At 34.8% G+C, this 11729-nt stretch overlaps 1 non-coding gene across 1 annotated transcript; it reads right to left on the bottom strand.

The window, feature by feature from the left end:
• Window positions 1-9587: 9587 nt before the first annotated feature.
• TRNAY-GUA lies at window positions 9588-9675 on the bottom strand. The gene is given in 2 exon segments: window positions 9588-9623; window positions 9639-9675. It is a non-coding gene; the product is annotated as a tRNA-Tyr (tRNA).
• Between the last annotated feature and the right edge of the window lie 2054 nt (window positions 9676-11729).

The following is an 11729-nucleotide window of genomic DNA, read 5'->3' as shown; positions in this document are numbered from 1 at the left end:
AGCGTCGAAATTTAATCAACGATGCTGGATAGCAAAAACAACAACAGGAAGGCATTGCTCGTAGATGGTACGAGGATACAGCGTCGGAATTTAATTAACGATGCTGGTTAGCAAAAACAACACCAAGAAGGCATTGCTCTTAAATGGGAATGTTGGAATTTAATTGACGATGTTGGATAGCAAAAACAATACCAAGAAAGCACTACTTCTAGATGAGTATGAGGACACTACGTTGAAATTTAATCGACAACCTTAGATAGTAAAAAAAAAATTGGGAAGGCACTGCTCCTAGATGGGTACAAGGACACCATGTCGGAATCTAATCGATGATGCTGGACAATAGAAATAACACTGGAAAGGCATTGCTTCTATATCGGTAGGAGAACACTAACATTGAAATCTAATCAATGATGCTAGACAATAGAAACAACACTGGGAAGACATTGCTATTATGTAGATACAAGAATACAATGTTGAAATCTAATCAACGACACTGGATAGTAGAAATAACACAGGGAAAGCACGACTCATATATGGGTATAAGGACACAACGTTGGAATCTATTTGACGATGCTGAACAATATGACAACACTGGAATCTAATCGATGGTACCACCTGAGATTTTGATACTCATCGGAATTGAATCAACAATGTGAATATGAAACTATAGCTAAACTAAGCTAACCTAAGATAACTGGAGAATAAGATAAATGATTTTGGATGTGTTGTTCGGGAGGCTTCTCGTTATAGAACGCAAGGTATTTATAGGAATGTCCCATGACTGTCAAGCGGTTATTAGTTCCCTATTCTTCAACCAATTCATTCTTAACTGCCTCGATTGTGTCTTTATCCATTGATGATAACTTACTCAGCTGGGTTTTTGGTCATCAATCGCCTTCCTTTTGCACATAATTTTGACTCCCTTTTTGAATGTCTTTGAAAAACTTGCTCGGAAGTTTACCATCAAAATTACCCAAGACTCGCATCATGATGGCTGGGCACGTAGCTCACCATCGTCGACCATCAAATCTCCATTTGTGTTCCTGTCGACAGCCAAATATTACACCAACCTTCACAGGACATATATGCAATTCCCTTTAGCCCCGAAGTGATTTTCACCAATGTGACTGGCACATGACAGCATGGCTAATTTTAAGCGTCAATAATTACAGACGTACCAGGTTAAGATTTTTCATATTATTAACCCAACTTTCTATTTTAAAGCTGCACAAATGCTAAGGGAATTGAAGGGTGGGGACGTTAGTATCAAGGTGTGGGTTCAACACTCGTGCTCTATTAAAAGGGAGCAAAAATCTGAGACAGAGTTGAGTTAGAGATATGATATTTTGGTGGTTTTTAGAAAACCCTAAGCTCTCTCACTAAGGTTCGATCCTTAGTCTTCCGGAGCCGTGTGAATTATTAATCAGTAGACTATCGTAGAGAAGGGGGATATAGATATATGCAATTCGTGGGACGGCCTCGCTCACCACCTAGAGAGGATGAAAAGAAATCACAACCTGTTCATTCTCTTTGAAATGCTTGCGCTGATCACTTCCATCTCTTCTTTGTAAAGACTTGCAATTCATGGGACGGCCTAGCTCACCAATAGGCTCGGCCAAACATGCAGGCCCTACATAATTCTCTTTTATGTTTTTTTAGTTGCTTTTTTTCCCAATGACGAGATTTTTTACGTAGGCCCTACATAAAAAATCTCACATGAGCAAAACGAATTCTCACTTTTATTTAGTTTCTTGAGTCAGCATGTGTTAAGTACTAAATTTATACACAACTTATTTCTAATAGACAAGCTTGGGCAACAAATTAAGCGGGTAAACCACGTCCCCCTACTAAGTCCTTAATCGATACTAGAATTGGAAACGGCCCCACCCAAGTAATTTCTTGTTTCCTTGTTTAATCCTACGTTTGGTAGTTAGGATAAAATTCGGAATATAATAAATTATCCTATTCCATATTTACTTTTGGCTCAAGATAGGGTAAAGTCGGTTATAAGGGAGAAACAATCCGAATAAAAATATCTCATGTGGGAGTTGCGATAGAAATGAATAGAATTTTCTTATATTCATGGCATAAAAGCTATTTTCTCAAATAATTTTTTAAAAATTAAAAATTAAATATAATAAGAATTAAATATAATAATATTTGCATTCTAATATAAAAATTTCAAAATAACAAAAAAGATAATGGACAAATTTCGTTTTTTTATTTATATATGTGATTTTTTATTCTATAATATATATTTTGCATATATATACATATATATTATCTATATTTATTACATATTATAGATAAATTAGTATAGTTTATTATTTTATTATTTAATAATTTTTTTATTAAGGAATGATGGAAGGGAATAAAAAGAGAGAAAATATATATAAAAAATAAATAAATAAAAATGAAGTAAGAACCTGATTTTAAATAATAAAAATTCAAACTTGAAAAGAATCTTTTTAATCCACTTCGTCTCATTTTTCTCAGTATCTCTAGTTCATAGTGAAGCTACACGAGTCCTTCGTAGTTTTTTGTTCACATCAAAACTTCACAAAAACAATAAGATAGTCGAAGCTCATTTTCCTTTGTAACTCTCTAGTTCACGTCAAAAGTCTATGAAAGCTGCAAAAAAAAAAAGTCAAAACTCCACGTTTTCATCACTTTGTGGTTCATGTTGATGTTTCACAAAAGTGGCACGAGATTCAAAGCACTTTATTTTTTGGAATTGTTAAGGTGAATAATCATATTTTCTCTCTTTTACTATATTTGGCACTTATCAAAATTGCTGTAATGATTTACATTTTTTTGTCATTGTCGAACCTATGGCTCTAAAATGCTACAACAAGCTCTTTTTTTCTTTTAAGACGTAGACTGTGCATGCATTTGTGCTTTCTTTATTAGTGAATCATGATAAATTCTTCCTATCTTGTTTGTGCATTTTCATGTTTATTTACATCGATATGTCTTTCATACCAAACAAGAAATAATATAATATGAAAATATCTAGCTTTTTTACTAAATAGTGAATTGAATGTAGTAAAATTTGATGATTTTATATCTAGTCATATTCTAACTAGAATCCAAACAACTGAATGCAGCCTAAATGAATTAGATTGCCAAGTCTCTTTTGTCACTCAAACAAAGACAGCCTTGTAGAGTGGGTAAACCAACAAGGCTCATTTTGGTGACTTTGGTTTCCCTCATATTGGTTTGCTTTGTGCGTGAAGCTGCCAGATGGTGTGTTAAGGCACTCTAAGTTAACATTGTACTCAATAACAATTTGCTTGGGGAGTGACTCTCAGAGTCCACCACAAATCCAAGAACGATGATTTCGACTTCCATTGACTTGGCCTTGATGCATCCTAGTCCTTCAAATTTTGAACCAACGTGTTCATAAAAAATACATCTTCTTTTGTGGCTTTGATTGGCCAGGTCAATTTCACTACTTTGATGTCATACAAACAAGAGATAGATAACATAGCCTACATCATTGCATATGGAGTGTCGTGCCAGACGCTCTGTGTTTATTCGACATTGATGATGGTAAATATGACAACTGCAACCTTGGACTCGCCATCATCAAGACTCCCTTGATCAGGATCCTTGGCATAGAGGCTTGTATGTTGGGAAATCATTATAATTATTCAGATCGATTCATGGAATAATCTCTCTTTTTTGTGGTCGTTTGCATTTATATGATTTGAAATAATGATCAAATTGATTTGCATCATAGCATGCATTCAATCCATCCGCTTCATGCCAATCAAGTTTAATTGTTTTCGGTCAGTTCAGTTCCTTAATCCATTTCCAATGCTCTATTTAGATCTAATTCAAATAGAAGTGACATTCTTATACCAATAGTCAAGATAATTGATTAACATGACAAACAAAAATTGTCGTGACCCTCTCGAGAGGCAATTGAAATTCCCTGATGGGTTTATGAATTGCCAAGCTGGACCGAAAGGTCCAAGACCCTACCGATTGCGACATTGATTCTACTCGATTTATTATGCTTATTGTTTTACTCAATTTATTATGCTTATTTGTTTTTCTTTAAGAGATGTCACTGACCTATTATGGGTGGATTAGAGGCTAAGTAAAACATGAGAATTCGTTTTGCTTCTACGAATTAGAAATTCGAGGCATGGGGACTTGATTCTGCCGGATATTTTCTAACGACCAAAATTCGGCACCTTTTCTCTTTTTACAAAAAGAATGTTTCATGAAATCTTTCATTCCTCTACTTTTTCTTAGGACATGTAATCTAGATTGTCATGCAAGGAACTCAAACGAACATACTTGAACAAATAGATAACAAAATTGAAGTACACCAACGGATTGCACAAGCCCATCCATAGCACAATTGCCCTAGAATAAGAAAGTAAATAGACAAGTAATTCAATTTCAAGTTTTTTTTATTTATTTGCGTATAAAAGGGAAAATTGTCCAAAAAGTCCTAAACTTATTATACGTTTGTCCATTTAGTCTTAAACCTTTTAACTATATTAATTGAGTTTTAGACATTTTTACATTTTGCCAATTGAATTTATTTGGCCAATTTTAGTGGAAATCGTAGATATGGACACTAGCCATCATACGTGACACGATCAACTGATGCTAATATGGATAATCTTAATAATAATCTTTTGAATTTTTTTATTTTTTATTTTTCCTTTCTTTTCTTTTCTTTTTTTTAACAACTTGGTTAGTGAGGTTGCCAACCTTGCCTAGATCTAGCGAGGGCCAATGCCCTCTCTTCTTGGTGGCAAAGGGCACAAAGTTCTCGCCTAATCTGGGTGAGGGCTTCACCTATGATTAGCAACCTCACCAGTCAAAGTTGTAAAAAAAACTAATCAAAGAAGAGGAAAAAAAAGGCAAAGAAAAGAAGAAAAGAAAAAATATTGAAATATAATTACATATTATTTTCATCAGTGCCAGTTGTGCCATGTAGAACAACTAGCGTCGATGTTAGTGATTTTTGGTTAAAATTGGCTACATTGACTTAATATGCATAATTAAAAGATATGAAACTAAATTGATAAAAGTACGATAGGTTTATGAATTTTTAGACAATTTTTTCCGCATAGAATCTATCCAATTATAAAATACTGGGTTCCTCAATCAATCTTAGATCAAAAAGGAAAACAAATGGCAAAGACTTTATTATACTGCTTTGTACTCATGGATCTGCTTAATTGGAGACAAAATATTTGAGGACATCTGTTTTCACTCTGTATGACTAATTCACTATATTTTCACTGAAGAGACAAAATTGCCCTCAATCATTCAATTCCAATATGACAGCCCCAAATTTATTTACTTTCTTTCTTCGTTTTTCGTTTTATGTAAGATTTAGTTGTCAGGCCAATTTTGTCAACCTAGTAAACAATGAGGGGTTGAAATAGTCCCCCAGATAATTTCTGATTCAGCTCTCAGTTTATAAAACAAGCATCATCTTCGTACTATAAATAGAGCTGATTGCCAAGACTCTTTTGTCACTATTCTATCAAACGAAGGCCGGGCTTGAAAGATGGGAAAACCAACAAGGCTCATTTTGGTGTCCTTGGCTTCCCTTGTTTTGTTTTGCTTTGTGTGTGAAGCTGCCGAACCTGATGGTTTCTTTAGGAAAGACAAAGTTCAAGTTAACATCACTAACAATTTGCCCGGAGGGGTGAGCCTCACAATCCACTGCAGATCCAAGGATGACGATCTCGGCTTCCAAACACTTGCTCCTGGCGTGTCTTGGTCCTTTAGATTTCGACCCAACGCGTTCGTAAGCGTCACTCTCTTTTATTGCAGCTTTCAGTGGCCGGGTAACTTTCATCACTTTGATGTTTATAGACAACGCAGAGCTTTAGAAGCAAAACGATGCCGACACTTCTGTTTATGGAGCGTCCAACCAGATGGTCCATGTTTATTCAACACTAATGATGGCAAATATGACATCTGCCTTGGTTGGAAGCCGGAGTCATCAAGACTCCTTTACCAAGATCCATGGCATAGAAGATTTCTTGTTGAGGAATTATTACATGAGAATAATACTTAATTGAACAATTTTCTCCGTTATGTGGTTGTTCACAGTTTTTTTTTTTTTTTGGTCAGAATGTGATTGTTCACAGTTAATAATCACAGATATTCAATCAGTTCATGCCAATTAAACCGAATCTATTTTCACTCGGTTCAGTTCCATATAATCCATTTCCAATACTCCATTTAGATCTAATTCAAATAAAAGTGACATTCATAAAGTTAGATTATTCTCCCTCCGCATAGTGTGGCGTATAACTAAACACTGTCCTGGAATTAGTCAAAATCCACGTTGGATGTTTCAATCCTCAATTTCTTCTAGTAAGTTATGTGGTTAAAATTCAGTTGTAAAAAAATGATCATTTAAGTAACAAAGTCCGATGACATGGCTTGTGGTCTTGCCCAATTAAATGTTTATTAGAAAATAATTTCAAAAAGAAAAAGTAAATACTGAGTTCAAAATAGTCAATCTCTAGTAAGAAGGACAAAATCACTACGACCTCTCTCTCTCTCTCAAATCTCTTTTCTTTGTCTTCTTAGGAAAGTCGAGCATGAAAATGCTAGTATGAATACCTAGAAGGAGATGAATAGGTGTTCAAAAAAAAATCTTGACAAATAAATGCATAATCAAATAAGTTGTGAACAAAGTCTAACTAAGGATCGGAGTTTGATAAGCGAGTCACTAGATTTCTGATAGATGTTGAGAATCTGTTATGCGATGTGTAAGTGTGCAACAAATTTAAATAAGGAGAGTTAAGGTAAAAGAATGCTGCACATGAAATTTATAGTGGTTCAGCTTAGACCAAACCTACGTCTACTCTCCCACGCTAACAACCTTTTGGTTGGATTCCACTATTTGATTAACAAGAGATTCAAACACTTAGTGGTAGATCACACTATCTCACTTAGTCACGCTTTTGGTAACGTTTAAGCTCACCAAAATAAGTGTATGATCGAAGTTCGCTTAAACTTTGGAATTATAAATTTTACGTTTCGTCTCTTACTTGCTCATCGGTCATTAGTTTCCTTAAATACTCATCTACTTCCAAACTAGTTGTTGGACAGTATCTAGAAGATCGTTTTCCAATCTACCCATAACAGATTTGTATCAAGAAGATTTAATAGCCGTTGAGTGACAGAAGTAGAATCTCAAATTGATTCTAATCGCCCATACAAATAGAATCTCGGTTTCTATAAGTAAAGCTTTTTCATTTTGAAAGTTATTGTCTTCAAGATCCAATTGTCAATCAATTAGATTGAGTCAATCAAATTTATCTTGATGTAGAATCCAAACCAAATCACTAGCCGTTATATGTTTGGGGTTTGTGTTATGTTCTGTCGAGTTGTCTCGTTTTGAACATACTTCGTTCTAAATCTACTACGTTTTGAACTTATGTCGTTCTGGACATTGTCACTAACTGGACTTGTGTCTCGTTCTTAATGTAAAGTCTGAAAGTATTTTGTCTGAAGTCTGAGTATCTTCCATCTGAAGTAAACTTTTTAATCTGGACGTAAGTCTGAACATAGGCTGCGTTTGGTTCAGCATTTGCAAAGAGCTTCGAGTCCAATGCAAATGTTGAAAGCCCAAAGCTACTTGGGAAATGCAATTGTATTTGGTAAAAAAAATTTGCAAATGGATTTTGAGTTGAATGTGTGTTTGGCAAAAAAAAAAAACTTTTGCAATGGGCTTTAATGGGTATAATGTGTGTGTGTGTGTGTGTGTGTATTTTTTGGAAAATTGAACTAAACCCTTCACTAGATCGGCGAAGGGCTATAGACGTCGGCGAGCCAGACCTAGCGCTCGCGGCCATCGGTTGAGGTCGCCCGACCAACAAGGGTTGCGCGACCCAACTGTCGACGCCATATCTGGCTCACCGGCGACTATAGCCCTTCGCCAGACTGGCAAAGGGCTACCTCCTTTTTCAATTAAAAAATAATAATAATTAGGGCAAAATCCAAAATATGAAGAATTAATGAGGGTAGTTTTGGAAGGGAAAAAATAATTTCAGCATTCAGCATTTTGAAGGCAAGTTGAAAGCTGAAAGCCAGCTTCAAAGTTGAACCAAACGCAGCCATAATCTGCTTCTAAACATATTTAGCCTTAAGATCTAGATACAGTCTGAATAAGTTCAGCTTTCTGTCTTCTGGTTCTTCCAAGTATAGATTTCAACAATATTATTTACATGTTTTATCATATATATAGTCCGTTACTCAAATATTAAACATGTTAATAGCCTTTGATTTATTTTTCCATATTCAAAACATCATAAGGGATTTCCATAATAGAGCAATCTCCCCATTTTTTATGATGACAAAATAATATCTAAATATGCAAATGTGTAATCACACTTTTAATACATCAGGGCAATATTAAGAATAATTTAATTCAAATCAAAATATAACAGAAGATAGCAAATAGATTGAGCATATAATTATATATGTAAAGATAATCGCAGCTCAATAACTAATATCAACACATATGCATATTTATATTCTTTTCCCCATTTTGTCATAATTAAAAAGTGATAAAAAGCATCACGTAAAGAATATAAAGTGATAACAAATATCAGATTTTGTAGATCTTGACAAGGCATGGCCTTGTTTCGTCCATTGTATTGTCGCTTAATATTGCTAGTCTCCCAAAGCCTTCCACGAGATGCTCCACCACACATTTACGTAATTGCAATGCATGAATTAGTATTTTGAGTGTAATTTGAATAATATTGTTCGTGGATTCACATATAATCGCTATTTTGCTTTTATCAAGAATATGATCCATCTACAATTTTTATTTGTTAAATTATACAAACAGTTCAATCAAATAACCATCGTGGCTAAAAAGATAAAAGAAAATTAGGCACGGGCATGACTAGTTTCCATGGTGCGCTGGGAGATGTGTGCAAGGTCAGAATACGAATGCCCGGCCGGTTATGTGAAAGTTGTGTCCTCTATACAAGATCAGTATAGTTGTACAGCAAATTATATTGAATCATTTAATAGAAATATATTAGCAAAATGCATTATTACAAAATAAATATTACTGCCAATTGAAGTATAATTGTCGTTTTAACATTGATTTTCCTCATTGTTCTCACTATTATCTTGTTCTATGTTGTGATTATTTCCAGATCTACTTTGATTTGAGTTCTATCTACTCGGGTTTTCAAAACTTAATCGAATGCAAAAAAATATATTTTTTTAATTTCCTGTCAAAATTTAAAATATTGTTTAGATTTAATGAGGAAAATTATATGTGAATTTACGGTCAACATTTGATCATTGTGAAAATTTCAGGAGTTTCGGTTTCTATAACAAAAAGAAAATCAAAGTGTATGAGTTACCATATTTGATCAAGTAGAAAGTAAAAGCTATTCCAAACCTAAGCCTGCACTTCAAACAAGACATGATAATCAACATGAGTTAATATGTTAGATTATCAATTTTATAATAGTTATTAGTTACCACATAAAAACCACTTTTAAGCTTTTCCACATCCAAAAAGGTGGAAATAAAAATAAAAAGGGAGAGAGACCAAGGAAAAAAGGAGAACATCCGACCTGCCGGATTCGAACCAGCGACCTAAGGATTAGCTGTGATATCCACTACAGTCCTCCGCTCTGCCAACTGAGCTAAGGTCGGATTGATGACGGCTTTGCTGCTAATTTATCCATATCAATGTTCTTCACAGATGAGAAATGGACCCATTAGTTACACCTAATTTAATTTTAGGTGTTTGAAAATGCCTCCAGTCTCCAATTGAATCCTACCCTCGATACTTAGCCTCCTAAGAACAAACCTCATGGCCAAAGCCAGTTGACCACTGTTGGGATACGAAGTTTTGGCTCCAGTCCTGCACTGGCACGTTCTTCCTCAACGGGGAGCCTCACTTGGGGCTGAGCTATTGCCAAGCCATCCGGACCATTGAGCACGAGTGCTTGCCCCACTTGTTTCCCTCTCTTGGCTACACACAACAGAGGGGGGCAACATCCACGGGGGCTTCTGCGACTCCGTAGAGAAGGCAGAGCAGTCTGCGGCTGTGGCCGAGCCGAGCATGGATAGTCTCATCCAAATGCTGAAGGTTAAATTTGATTAAGCGACACACCAAGAATCCGTTTATTTCATAGAAAATATCACGTTTTGAAAAATATTTTTTAGGAAGCTATTTTTCAAGAAAATGATTATATTCTCTGGCATTCAACTAAAACTTGAAAAGAGTGGAAAATATTTTCCACTGTTCGTTATCTAATTTGATTTTTAGAAAAAAAAAAAATACCAAAATTTTCTTATTGACAAAAAATATTTAATTTTTATTTTATTTTTATATATCTTTTAAAAAATTAAATTTTAATTATTTTTATTTTAAACAATCAACTTAATATTTTTCTTTTTCTTTTTTCTTTCCTTTTCTTTTCCTTCCTCCTTGTTCCTTCTCCATCCTCCACTGTGATGCCTTGAGGATGGCCAATTGCCTAGCGACCAACCAAGACGCAGATCAATGGATTGGGTGACCATAAGCGCCGCCAAGGCCGATGAGCTCGATTTGGCCTTGAGCAAGGCTTGAGCTCTCTAGCCTCTAGCCTTGCTACGGATCGGCGACCATGAGGGTAAGCTAGGAGGCTGGCAGTCGGCGACAACCAAAAGCCTTGAACTCACTAAAGCTCCATCAAGATGACAAGCGAGCTTGAGCTTCGCCGAACTAGGCAAGCTCAAGCCTTGCCCTCTCCGGCCTATGGCAAGGCTAAGGTTGGCCTATGGCCGATGGCCGGCCGTTGTCGCCATCGTCAGCAACCGACCAAGGCCAAGGAAGAAGAAGAAAAGGGATGAAAGAAAAGAAAAACAAAAGGAAAAATTAAAAACTCGATTTGTTTTTAAAAAAAAAAAGAAAAAGGAAAGAAAAACATAAGAATAAAATGAAAATGTATTTGGTAAAAGAAGATAAGGTGGAACAAGTTATGAAAAATGTCTTTCACTTTTGAATATTAGAAAATATTTTCCCCACTTTTGAAGGTGTTTTTTCCAATAGCAGAAAATATTTCCTTAACTAGTTCATTTTCCATGAAAGAAATACCGAAAAATCATAAAATATTTTTCTATAAGTGACAAATAGAGCCTAAATGCTTATTGGGTTTGATCTAGAAAATAATTTGTGTCTTGTTGTGGGGTTTGTTCAAAACGAATTGAAGAGTGTGTTTGTTTAAAAAAAAAAATGGAAAATGTTTTTGGAAAAATGATTGGTTTTATCATTTAAATCAAATGAAAATATTTTCGTTATTGGCAACAATTTATACCTAACTAATTTCGTGAGCAATGAAAATATTTTTCATTTATTCATTTTTATAAGTGATATAAGCAATATTTTTTGAAAAATATTTTCAAATAAACTCAACCAAAGTGTTTAATGATATAATTTTAGCGGGTCGTGCTTCATTACGATTGTAATCGAATGAAAAGTAGGAAGAAATTAATTTTACCGAGCTAAAGACTGTTTCACTTGGATTATAATAGCTTTTTTTCCCTCTTTTCTACAAAAACCAGATAACACAGAATATTTGTCATCTTTCCATGCCCACTGAATCAATTGACCTGAACAATTCTGCAGGTCAAGTATTATATTCATAAAAAAACAAAATCATTATATTCATCAAAGGTTTGTGTTTTGCAACTATAAAATTAGCTTAAGTAGCTAGGAAATA

The sequence above is a fragment of the Eucalyptus grandis genome, chromosome 8 (assembly GCF_016545825.1).
Source record: "Eucalyptus grandis isolate ANBG69807.140 chromosome 8, ASM1654582v1, whole genome shotgun sequence".
Lineage (NCBI taxonomy): Eukaryota > Viridiplantae > Streptophyta > Magnoliopsida > Myrtales > Myrtaceae > Eucalyptus > Eucalyptus grandis.
Note: the sequence above shows the minus strand (reverse complement) of the source record. Positions and strands in the feature narration are given on the sequence as shown.